Source organism: Stomoxys calcitrans, chromosome 3 (genome assembly GCF_963082655.1).
Source record: "Stomoxys calcitrans chromosome 3, idStoCalc2.1, whole genome shotgun sequence".
NCBI classification, from domain to species: Eukaryota; Metazoa; Arthropoda; class Insecta; order Diptera; family Muscidae; genus Stomoxys; species Stomoxys calcitrans.
This window is the reverse complement of record NC_081554.1, coordinates 98,090,618-98,102,871: the sequence shown is the minus strand read 5'-3', so window position 1 is coordinate 98,102,871 and position 12,254 is coordinate 98,090,618.

Genomic DNA, 12,254 nt, shown 5'->3' with positions numbered 1-12,254 from the left:
GCGTCTGTTTCTGAGAGTGTTGCTGAAGACCGTGAAATGTCGATTCGTCGCCGTTCGCAGCAATTGGGTTTGTGTTATTCGACCACATGGAAGATTTTACGCAAAGATCTTGGTGTAAAACCGTATAAAATACAGCTCGTGCAAGAACTGAAGCCGAACGATCTGCCACAACGTCGAATTTTCAGTGAATGGGCCCTAGAAAAGTTGGCAGAAAATCCGGTTTTTTATCGACAAATTTTGTTCAGCGATGAGGCTCATTTCTGGTTGAATGGCTACGTAAATAAGCAAAATTGCCGCATTTGGAGTGAAGAGCAACCAGAAGCCGTTCAAGAACTGCCCATGCATCCCGAAAAATGCACTGTTTGGTGTGGTTTGTACGCTGGTGGAATCATTGGACCGTATTTTTTCAAAGATGCTGTTGGACGCAACGTTACGGTGAATGGCGATCGCTATCGTTCGATGCTAACAAACTTTTTGTTGCCAAAAATGGAAGAACTGAACTTGGTTGACATGTGGTTTCAACAAGATGGCGCTACATGCCACACAGCTCGCGATTCTATGGCCATTTTGAGGGAAAACTTCGGAGAACAATTCATCTCAAGAAATGGTAAGTTGGCCACCAAGATCATGCGATTTGACACCTTTAGACTATTTTTTGTGGGGCTACGTCAAGTCTAAAGTCTACAGAAATAAGCCAGCAACTATTCCAGCTTTGGAAGACAACATCTCCGAAGAAATTCGGGCTATTCCGGCCGAAATGCTCGAAAAAGTTGCCCAAAATTGGACTTTCCGAATGGACCACCTAAGACGCAGCCGCAGTCAACATTTAAATGAAATTATCTTCAAAAAGTAAATGTCATGGACCAATCTAACGTTTCAAATAAAGAACCGATGAGATTTTGCAAATTTTATGCGTTTTTTTTTTTTAAAAAAGTTATCAAGCTCTTAACAAATCACTCTTTATGACAGCTGTATTAGGTTATGGGCCGATTTGAACTATTCTTAGCACAGTTGTTGAAAGTCATAACAAAACATCTCATGCAAAATTTCAGCCAAATCGGATAATAATTGTGCCCTCTAGCGGCTCAAGAATTCAAGATCCCAGATCGGTTTATATGGCAGCAATATCAAAACGCGGACCGATATAGCCCATTTACAATCCCAACCGACCTACACTAATAAGAAGTTGTTTTGCAAAAGTTCAAGCGGCTATTTTTACTCCTTCGAAAGTTTGCGTGCGGACAGACGGACAGACGGACGGACGGACGGACAGACGGACGGACGGACAGACAGACGGACGGACGGACGGACAGACGGACGGACGGACAGACGGACGGACAGACGGACGGACGGACGGACGGACGGACAGACGGACGGACGGACATGGCTAGTTCGACTTAAAATGTTATGAAGATCAAGAATATATATACTTTATGGAGTCTTAGACAAATATTTCGAGGAGTTACAAACAGCATGACTAAATTAATATACCCCCATCCTATGGTGGAGGGTATAAAAATCCTTCTGCTGCTTTTAAATAAAATATGATGTTTTTCGGTTCCCGGTTCGTTGAGGTTTATAGTAGCTATATTACCGTTTTACATGATTGTTCTAGGCTATATTTAGGCAAGTTTCAAGGCTATATACTGAGTTCGTTGCCTTGCAGAGAAATAATCAATAAACAAGAGAATTACAATAATAGCGAATAGGAATGTCAAATATGATAAATGAAGAATACATTAGGATGCACCGACTTTCGTATAATTTTCTTCATTTGCATATAGCTTTCACATAGACCGATCGGCTGATTCAAAGTCTCATGCCCATAAAAGCCTCATTTATTACCCGATTTCGCTTAAATTCTGAACAGTGATTTGCCGATTTAATGTCTTGTATTTGTATTTTATTATGATAAAACCCATACAAAAAAGCAAAGTCTTATATAAAGCATGGGTTGGTAAATTAATAAATACAATGAGTTCATTTAAATAGAACAATAATTGGTAAAAAATATTTAAGAATTTGAGAAAAGTTACGTGTATAACTGAATCCAATATGGTCCAGCTCGGCCCGTATTTCGATATTAATATGGAAAAATCAGGGTCAAAACAAGTAAGAGCGTGATAAGTTTATAACGAATCTCATTTGTCGAGTTCTTTGTGTGGCATCTCCTTTAAGGCAAACAAGGAATAATAAATAACAAGTAAAAAGGCGTTAAGTTCGGCCGGGCCGAACTTTGGATACCCACCACCTCGGGAATATATGTAAACCACCTTTCATCAAAATTCGGTGGAAATTTCATACCTTATGTCCCATATCAGTTATATCAAAATATGTTCCGATTTGGACCAAATACTAAAAGTACACTAGCTATATCTAAAAATAAACCGATCTGAACCATATACGACACGGATGTCGAAAAGCCTAACATAAGTCACTGTGTCAAATTTCAGTCAAATCGGATTATAAATGCGCCTTTTATGGGGCCAAGACCTTAAATCGCGATATCGGTCTATATGGCAGCTATATTCAAATCTCGACCGATCTGGGCAAAATTGAAGAAGGACTTCGTAGAGCCTAACCAAACTCACTGTCTCAAATTTCAGCGACATCGGACAATAATTGCGTCTTTTATGGCCCCAAAACCTAAAACGTAGATATCGGTCAATATGGCAGCTATATCCAAATCTGAACCGATCTGTGCGATATTGCAGAAGTATGTCAAGGGGTTTAACTTAAATCACTGTCCCAAATTTCAGCAAGATTGGATAATAAATGTGGCTTTTATGGGACTTAGACCCTAAATCGGATGATCGGTCTATATGGCAGCTATATCCAAATCTGAACCGATCTGAGCCAAATTCACGGAGGATATCGAAGGGCCTAACACAACTCACTGTCCCAAATATCAGCGAAATCGGATAATAAATGTGGCTTTTATGGGACTTAAACCCTAAATCGGATGATCGGTCTATATGGCAGCTATATCCAAATCTGGACCGATCTGAGCCAAATTCACGGAGGATGTCGAAGGGCCTAACACAACTCACTGTCCCAAATTTCAGCAAAATCGGATAATAAATGTGGCTTTTATGGGCCTAAGACCCTAAATCGGCCGATCGGTCTATATGGGGGCTATATCAAGGTATAGTCCGATATAGCCCATCTTCGAACTTAACCTGCTTATGGACCAAAAAAGAGTCTGTGCAAAGTTTCAGCTCAATATCTCTATTTTTAAAGGCTGTAGCGTGATTTCAACAGACAGACGGACAGACGGACAGACGGACGGACATGTCTAGATCGTCTTAGATTTTTACGCTGATCAAGAATATATATACTTTATAGGGTCGGAAATGGATATTTCGATGTGTTGCAAACGGAATGACAAAATGAATATACCCCCATCCTTCGGTGGTGGGTATAAAAATAATAACTGTTATGCTATTGGAGCTATATCAAGTTATAGTCGACAGACAGGCGGACAGATGGGCGGACATGGCTAGATCTATAGGGTGTCAGACGCATATTTCGAGGTGTTACAAACAGAGTGACGAAATTAGTATACCCCCATCTTTTGGTGGAGGGTATAACTAGTAAAAGCGTGATAAGTTTGGCCGGGCCGAATCTTGGAAACCCACGACCACGAATTCTGCTAAAAATTTATACAAATTTAAAGGGCATAAATTTATTTTACATACCAAACTTCTGTAAAACCAGCAAAATTAAAGCTTCTAGGAACCGAACAAGGATAATCTAGAAACCGGTTTATATGGGAACTGTATCAGGATATAGACCAATATTGACCGTATTTGCCACAGTTATTGAAAACAGAACACCGCATGCAAAATTTTAGCCAATTCGGTCAAAAATTGTGGCTTCAAGGAGCTCAAGAAGTCACAACGGGAGATCGGTTTATATGCTAGCTATACCAGGTTAAAGACCGATTTGGACCGTACTTTTTTATACCCACCACCGAAGGATGGGGGTATATTATTTTTGTCATCCCGTTTGCAACACATCGCAAAATCCATTTCCGAACCTATAAAGTATATATATTCTTGATCGGCGTAAGAATCTAAGACGATCTAGACATGTCCGTCCGTCTGTCTGTTGAAATCACGCTACAGTCTTTAAAAATAGAGATATTGAGCTAAAACTTTGCACAGATTCTTTTTTTGTCCATAAGCAGATTAAGTTCGAAGATGGGCTGCATCGGACTACATCTTGATATAGCCCCGATCGGCCGATTTAGGGTCTTAGGCCCATAAAAGCCACATTTATTATCCGATTTTGCTTAAATTTGGGACAGTGCGTTATGTTAGGCCCTTAGACATCCTTCGTTAATTTGGCCTAGATCGGTCCAGATTTGGATATAGCTGCCATATAGACTGATCCTCCGATTGAGGGTCTTAGGCTCATAAAAGCCAAATGTATTATCCGATTTTGCTGAATCTTGGGGCATTGAGTTTTGAGTTATGTTAGGCCCTTCGACATCCTTCGTCAATTTTGCTCAGATCGGTCAGATTTGGATATAGCTGCCATATAGACCGATCCTCACATTTAGGGTTTTAGGCCCATTAAAGCCACATTGTTATCCGATTTTGCTGAAACTTGGAACAGTTAGTTGCGATAGGCCCTTCGACATCTCTCTTCAATTTGGCTCAGATCGGTCCAGATTTAGATATAGCTGCCATATAGACCGATTTCGCGATTTAAGGTTTTGGGGCCATAAAAGGCGCATTTATTGACCGATGTCGCCGAAATTTGGGACAGTGGGTTATGTTGAGCCCCTTGACATACTTCTGCAATATGGCACAGATCGGTACAGATTTGGATATAGCTGCCATATAGACCGATCTCTCGGTTTTAGGTTTTGGGGCCAAAAAAGGCGCATTATTGTCCGATGTCGCTGACCCAAATTTTTTTCGGGAAAAGCTACTAAAAAGACCGATATTTTGTTATGCACAATTAAACAATGACTTGTATTTATTAGTATTTGTTCCAAATCGGAACATATTTCGATATAAATGCTATGGGACATAAGGTATGCAATTTTTACCGGATTTTGATGAACGGTGGTTTACATATATACCCGTGGTGGTGGGTATCCAAAGATCGGCCCGGAAGAACTTAAGGCCTTTTTACTGGTTTTTATTTAAATCTATAGGTGATAAAAACCCTTGCAGAATAATAACAATATATTTACAAATGTATTAACCTAAGAATTTAAAAATAGTAAATTTTCCTTTTTAAATTTTCTCAATTCTCATATAGATCTTTTATACCTTTCCGTTGATTAAATTGATAACATAGGTGCCGAAAAGGATCATTATTGGCATAGGTTCTACAAAAAGAAATTTTCAAAAGATCAAAATAAGATAGGAACATTAAAGAAAATTCGACTCAAAAGAAAGCAAGAATCTATTTGACCATAAATTAATTTAGTCAAAAACGTAATGTTTTACATGGTTTTACGACTTTTAGGGTAGGAAGCTTTATAAGATTTAATCGGTACTCATAGGAAGGTAATGAACTTCTGCCCCACCCATTTCGACGGAGACAAAATAGTAGAAATTGTTTTTGAACCGATTTTATCAAATCAGAATGAATACTGTAGTACGGATCCCATACCACTGAACCGTACTCGAGATTACTTCGGACTAGCGACGTATATAAGTTTTTCGTCACAGAGAAATCGTTAAGTTCTTTACTCCAGCGTTTCGTAAAGCCAAGAGCACCGCGTGCTTTGTTTACAACCACTGAGATGTGCTGACGGAAGTTTAAGCGTTGGTCTAGAATAAATTCAAGGGCTTTAAAGCTAGTTGATTGGAACCCAAAAAGTAGCTGGTTTAAGAGATGTTATTCTTGGAAATGATATGTGCTTGCATTTGGAAATATTAAGTTCCATATAGTTCTGGTTGCACCATTCGTAGAGAGTATCAAGGTCATACTGAAGATCACACTGTTCATCAGAGTCTCTCGTCGATCTGAAGATCTTTACATCATCTGCATACATCAAAATATTGGAGTGCTTCAAAGTAGAAGGGAGATCGTTTATGAACAAACAAAACAGCACAGGGCCAAGATGACTACACTGTAAAACACCTGAAAAAACAACAATGTATTTGGAAACTGCAGTACCAAATTTAACTTTTTGAGTACGTCCAGTCAGATATGATCTGATCCACTTTAGTAAAGAGGGACTGAAACCAATAAGGTTTATTTTTCATCAATGAAGGTTGTGGCTGACTTTATCAAATGCTTTACTAAAATCGGTAGAATCGATGTTATCGACGATTTAGATTTCCGGAACCCATGTTGGTAGGAGACAATATTGAAGAGACTCGATGTGAAATAGTGTCAGTCAAAATTTTCTCTAATAGTTTTGGAATACCATTCAAAATTGAAATTCCCCTATAATAAGAAACCTCATTGCGATTTTCGGATTTAAATAACGGTCTTATATAATATTGCATCCATAATACCGACAGATATCCATGCTTTAATGAACTGATTTTAAAGTGTACAAAGGGGATATGAAAGTTCGAGAGCGCATTGCTTTAAAATGTTCGATTGAATTCCATCTGGACCAGGATTAAAAGTTAACTTCAGTGACCTTAAATTTTCAAGTACTACGTTTCCGCCAATCCCAGGCACGTCTCTAAAAGCTGAATTGTTGATTGTGTATGGATATGTTCTACATAAATCATAATAATTATCTGAGTATATAGTGCTAAATAGATCTGAAAAGATGTCGGCAATACCTGAATCGTTATCAGCTACTTTAGCTTTACATCTAAGAAAGTTCGGTAAACTATTACAACTGCGCTTTGAATTCACAAATTTGTAAAAAGATTTAGAATTTGATTTCAATTGATTTCTAATTTTATTCAAATAACTACCATATGTCAATTTGTAAAGATCGGTTGAGTTGGGAGATATATCAGGTTTTGAACCTATGCGGATCATTCTTGTTGAATATCTATTGGATATCATAGAAAACGTCATAGTACAAAATTTCAGCCAAATTGGATTAGATTTGACAGTAAAGGAGAACAGCAACAAAGGATTTTTGTACAAGGAATTACCGCATAAGTGTTTCATACCTACTTGGTGCTTAGACGCATGTGTGCTGTGTACTTCTAACTAACAGTCGGCAGACAGTGTTTGCTATTTTCAGAAGACTTTTTTCCATGAGTAAATGGATTTTGAAATTTAGTTAACTTCTACATAAATAAAAGAAAAATATTTTGGTCTTTTTAGTACCTATATCTAAAAACAAACCGATCTGAACAATATACGACATGGATGTCGAGAAGCCTATCATAAGTCACTGTGTCAAATTTCAGTGAAATCGGATTATAAATGCGCCTTTTAAGGGACCAAGACTTTAAATCGAGATATCGGTTTATATGGCAGCTATATCCAAATACGGACCGAAGACACCTAACACAACTCAATGTCAAAAAATTCCTTTGTTCGAGAGATCGGTCTATATGGCAGCTATATCCAAATCTGGACCGATCTGAGCCAAATTAGAGGTATGTCAAAGGGCCTTACTTAACTCACTGTCCTAAATTTCGGCGACATCTGACAGTAAATTCGCTTTCTATGGGCCTAAAACCATAAATGGAGAGATCGGTCTATATGGCAGCTATATCCACATCTGGACCGATCTGGGCCAAATTGAAGAACGATGTCGAAGAGCCAAACACAACTCACTGTCCCATGTCTCCGTTTGGTATCCCTGCAAAATTAATAAGACTCTGCAGGATGACACTGGCTGGCACGCGTTCCTCAGTAAGAATAGGAAAGAATCTCTCCGAACCATTCAACACCAAACGAGGTTTCAGACAAGCAGATTGCCTATCGTGTGATCTCTTAAACATTCTACTGGAGGAGATTATACGAGATGCAGATGTGATTAGATATGGCACACTAAACACAAAAGAACACATGCTACTTGCCTATGCTGACGACATCGACATCATAGGTCGGTCACCGGAAGTAGTAAATGCAGCTTTTCAAAAAATCGAAAGAAAGTCTGTCAAAATGGGTCTGGCAGTTAATGGAGATATGACGAAATGGATGGTTTCAACTCCCAAAAAGCATTGCACAACCGAGCAGATAAAGAAAATGAAAAAAGTTGGGAATCAGCAACTTTATCTACCTCGGCACCACCGTATCCGAATCGAATGACACCAGTTTTGGGGTACAGCGAAGAATAATACTGGCAAACAGCTGCTACTTTGGATTAAGTAAGCAGTTTAGAAACAAGGCCACCTCTCGACAGGCGATTGTACACTATACAAGACACTGATACTACCCGTGTTGTTATATGATTCTGAGGCATGAGTACTTGTGAAAGCAGATGAGGCAGTGTTTGGAGTATTTGAGAGAAAGATTATTCGCGTTAGCGGAGAATATAGGCGCTGTATGAACCACGAACTGTATGACGACGATAGCATAGTTACACGTATAAAAATACAACGGCTGCGGTGGATAGGACATGTTGTCACAATGGATGACGAAGCTCCAGCAAAGAAACCTTTTGAAGAAGACCAAAAGCCCGATGGAAAGAACACGTGGTGGGAGACACCTCGAAATTTGGTGTCAGAGATTTTAGAATGAGAGCAGAAGATCGATGCGCTGGGAGCGCTATTCTACGTTCGGCTAGTGGAACCAATGTTCTGACAGAGCCAGTTGAAGTAAAGTAAAATGTGGTCATGTTTGATTGAAAATGCAAAAAGTGTAACACTATGAGAGGATTCGGCGACATTTAGGAAATGTTGTCCTGTATAAGTGCTAGATAACCATTAGTAGTTCCAACTTTTCTTTTGCGGCAAGTATTTCGGCTTAATATAGCTTAGTGTTTTTTTTTTTGCATATTTGCTTTAATTTGATACATTTAAACGGGTTTAAATAACATAAGACACAATATCTACTCAAATCATATTTGTCCTACATTTGGAGTTTTAAGTATATATAACTGTTTCCGTGGAAAGTAAAAAATGGAGGTTATAGGATTCATCTCCGTGGAACATAAAGCGCTTATACTGTTTCTGTTTAAAATTGAGTAGAGCGAATTTTTGTTATTTATGTTTCGTTTTGGCCCACTGGACATAAGACCACTGCACTGTTTATTTTCAAACTTCCCTCGTTTACTAATGCCCATAAAGTCATATTTGTGAATTTTATGCCTGATATTTACTTAAAACGTTGTCAAAGCTGGACACACAGGTAATAGCCATCTGAATGTCGGTGTCCAACTGAAAGAAATGTTGTTTTCCTATGGCCCTAGTTGTGATTTGTTGGTTTTTCATTTCTGTTCCCTGTAGATGTATGTTGTTTTTCGTTTAACACTTGCTGCAATCACCATCGTCGCCAAGACTCTCCCCGTCTGGCTTTACTGTCAACGGAATCGTCATCATCGCTTCCATATGAGGAAATTTAACACCTACTGCCTGATAAGAGACGAAGTTAAATCTGATTCACCCACCAGCGCACACGCACATAGCCTGAGATTTATTCATACGCATGGGGAGCTACAGCAAAAGGACGAAAATCATGTGTAGCCAGGCGGAAGTAGTAGGGGATGTTTGTGTGGACAGTGCGAGTAAGAGAGCGTGTGTGTTTAAGCCTGGGTGGGTGGGCTAGGATGTGTGAAAGGTATTTTCGTTTTTTGTTTTCATTCACATAAATTATCCGACTGCAGACAATCACATCAATCAAGGTGTTGTGTTGTCAGCCAGCTTGGACACACAAAACGCCATCATGAAGTGGATTTGCTTTTATGAAATATTCGGAATGTGTGTCACAGGGAACGATTAAAAGTTTTCAGCAGTTTCATTTTTGCCACAGAACATCGCCAAATGTTTTTCCCTGGCTTAGTGTGAAACGGGCATTTAAGGGGCTTACTGAAATCACGCTACAATTTTCAACAATAAACCAAGCCGCTTTAAAATCTGTTGTCAAATGATTTTTAGGGCTAAATATTATGATGAAAAGGAATCTTAATTTGTTACAAGGTAAATTCGTCATTGATTTTCAATGGAATGGTCGGTCTATAAACTGTACATATTGCAAGGGGTATTATTAGGGGTTTGAATTTCCTGGGATTTTACGATCCGGGTAAACGGAAATAAACATTTTTCATTTCCAGGGAATTTTCCATAAACACAAAAACTGAATGGCTGAAATTTTGCACTATGAAGTTTTCTATGACATTCAATAGATGTGCCGAGTATGGTCCGAATCGGTCCAAAAACTGATAAAGCTCCCATATAAACCGATATCCCGATTAAATTTATGATCCTCTGGAGGGCGCAATTATTATAGGTATAGTTTGAATCGGTCCTTATATAGCTCCCATACAAACTGACCTCCTGAATATGCTTCTTCAGCCTCAAGAGAGCGCAATTCCTATGCAATCTTGCTAGAGTGTTGCATTATGACATTTAACAAATGTGTCTAGTATGGTCCGGGAAGGCACAATTCTTATCCGATTTGGCCGAAATTTTGCACAATCGGTATTTCTATGGCCAAATACGGTATGAATCGTTTCATAATCTTATATAACTCCCATAGAAACCGATTGTTTGCCTATATGGAGATACCCGACAAAAAACTTGACAAATTCTGTCTATGGTGGAGGGTATTCAAAGTCGGCCCGGCCCACCTTAGCACTCTTTAACTAGTTTTTGATAATATTCCATATATTTTGCAGCATATTTATTAAAACTTTTAACAGAGATCGTTAGTAAATAGGAAATTAAATTTAAAGATAGCATCTTTATTTCAAAGTTTTTGTTCCTTGGCTCGTTTTCATTGATAGAATCCGACGTGGGCATTTTAATGCTGCGCTTCGCTTCAGCAGAATGTATTGATACCGTCAAAATTCTCTTTGGAAGTATTGACACTCCATGTGGCGCAAAGCTACACCTGGTGAGAAAGACGGACATCCCATAGCTCAAGGCGACGGTCTTCATCGAGAGATGGGCTGCAAATTAACGACAGAACATATGTTGGCGTTCTTAGGTAAGCAAAATCAAGGTTTGGTCACGAAGAAATGGGTGGTCTCCCACTAGGAGGAGAAGGAGGAAGGAACTCTCCTTGTGATGGGCATTGATCAAGTCTCCGTGACAAGTTTGGCTAAGACATGGCGTTTTCAAGTTTTTCAAGATTGGGAAGACTAGGACACTAAAATCCTTATATTGAGACATCAGGTGATGCAGTGGCAGGTGACTCAATACTGCCTAACAAAAAATGACCTATCATTTGATACCCATATTGCCCCAATCGGTAAACATGTAATTTTTGGATGTACGGCGGGACTCCTGACACGTGCGGTCGAATTGTTATATCGTACTCTTCCCTTAAATACGTTTCATTTAATACCCATACTGTCCTAATCGATAAACATATCCGTCTGGGTGGGTTTTGGGGTAGAGCGTCCCAAAGAGTTATTTGACTCCAAAGTTTTATACCAATTTTGTGATTTTGGATTACCCTAAGGTAACATACAAACATTCAGATAAATCAGTGCATCAATCTCCGAGATCTGTCGTTTTTGAAAATTGTTGTTGGGAGGTGGGTCCGCACCCCCCCGCGGATAACACAAAATAAAGTACAGGCTAAACTTTACCATCGGTGAAAATTTCATGAAAATCGGTTCAGCCGTTTTTGAGTCAATTCGGAACAAACAAACACTTTATTATTATACCCTGCACCATAGGATGGGGGTATACTTATTTCGTCATTCTGTTTGTAACTACTCGAAATATTCGTCTGAGACCCCATAAAGTATATATATTCTTGATCGTCGCGACGTTTGATGTCGATTTAGCCATGTTCGTCCGTCTGTCTGTCGAAAGCACGCTAACTTCCGAAGGAGTAAAGCTAGCCGCTGGAAAATTTGCACAAATACTTCTTATTAGTGTAGGTCGGTTGGTATTGTAAATGGGCCATATCGGTCCATGTTTTGATATAGCTGCCATATAAACCGATCTTCGGTCTTGACTTCTTGAACCTCTGGAGTGCGCAATTCTTATTCGATTGAAATGAAATTTCGCACGACGTGTTTTGTTATGATAACTAACAACTGTGCCAAGTATAGTTTAAATCGGTTCATAACCTGATGTAGCTGTCATATAAACCGATCTTGGGTCTTGACTTCTTGAGCCTCTAAGGGGCGCAATTCTCATCCGATTTGAATGAATTTTTGCACGAAGTATTTTGTTATGATATCCTACAAC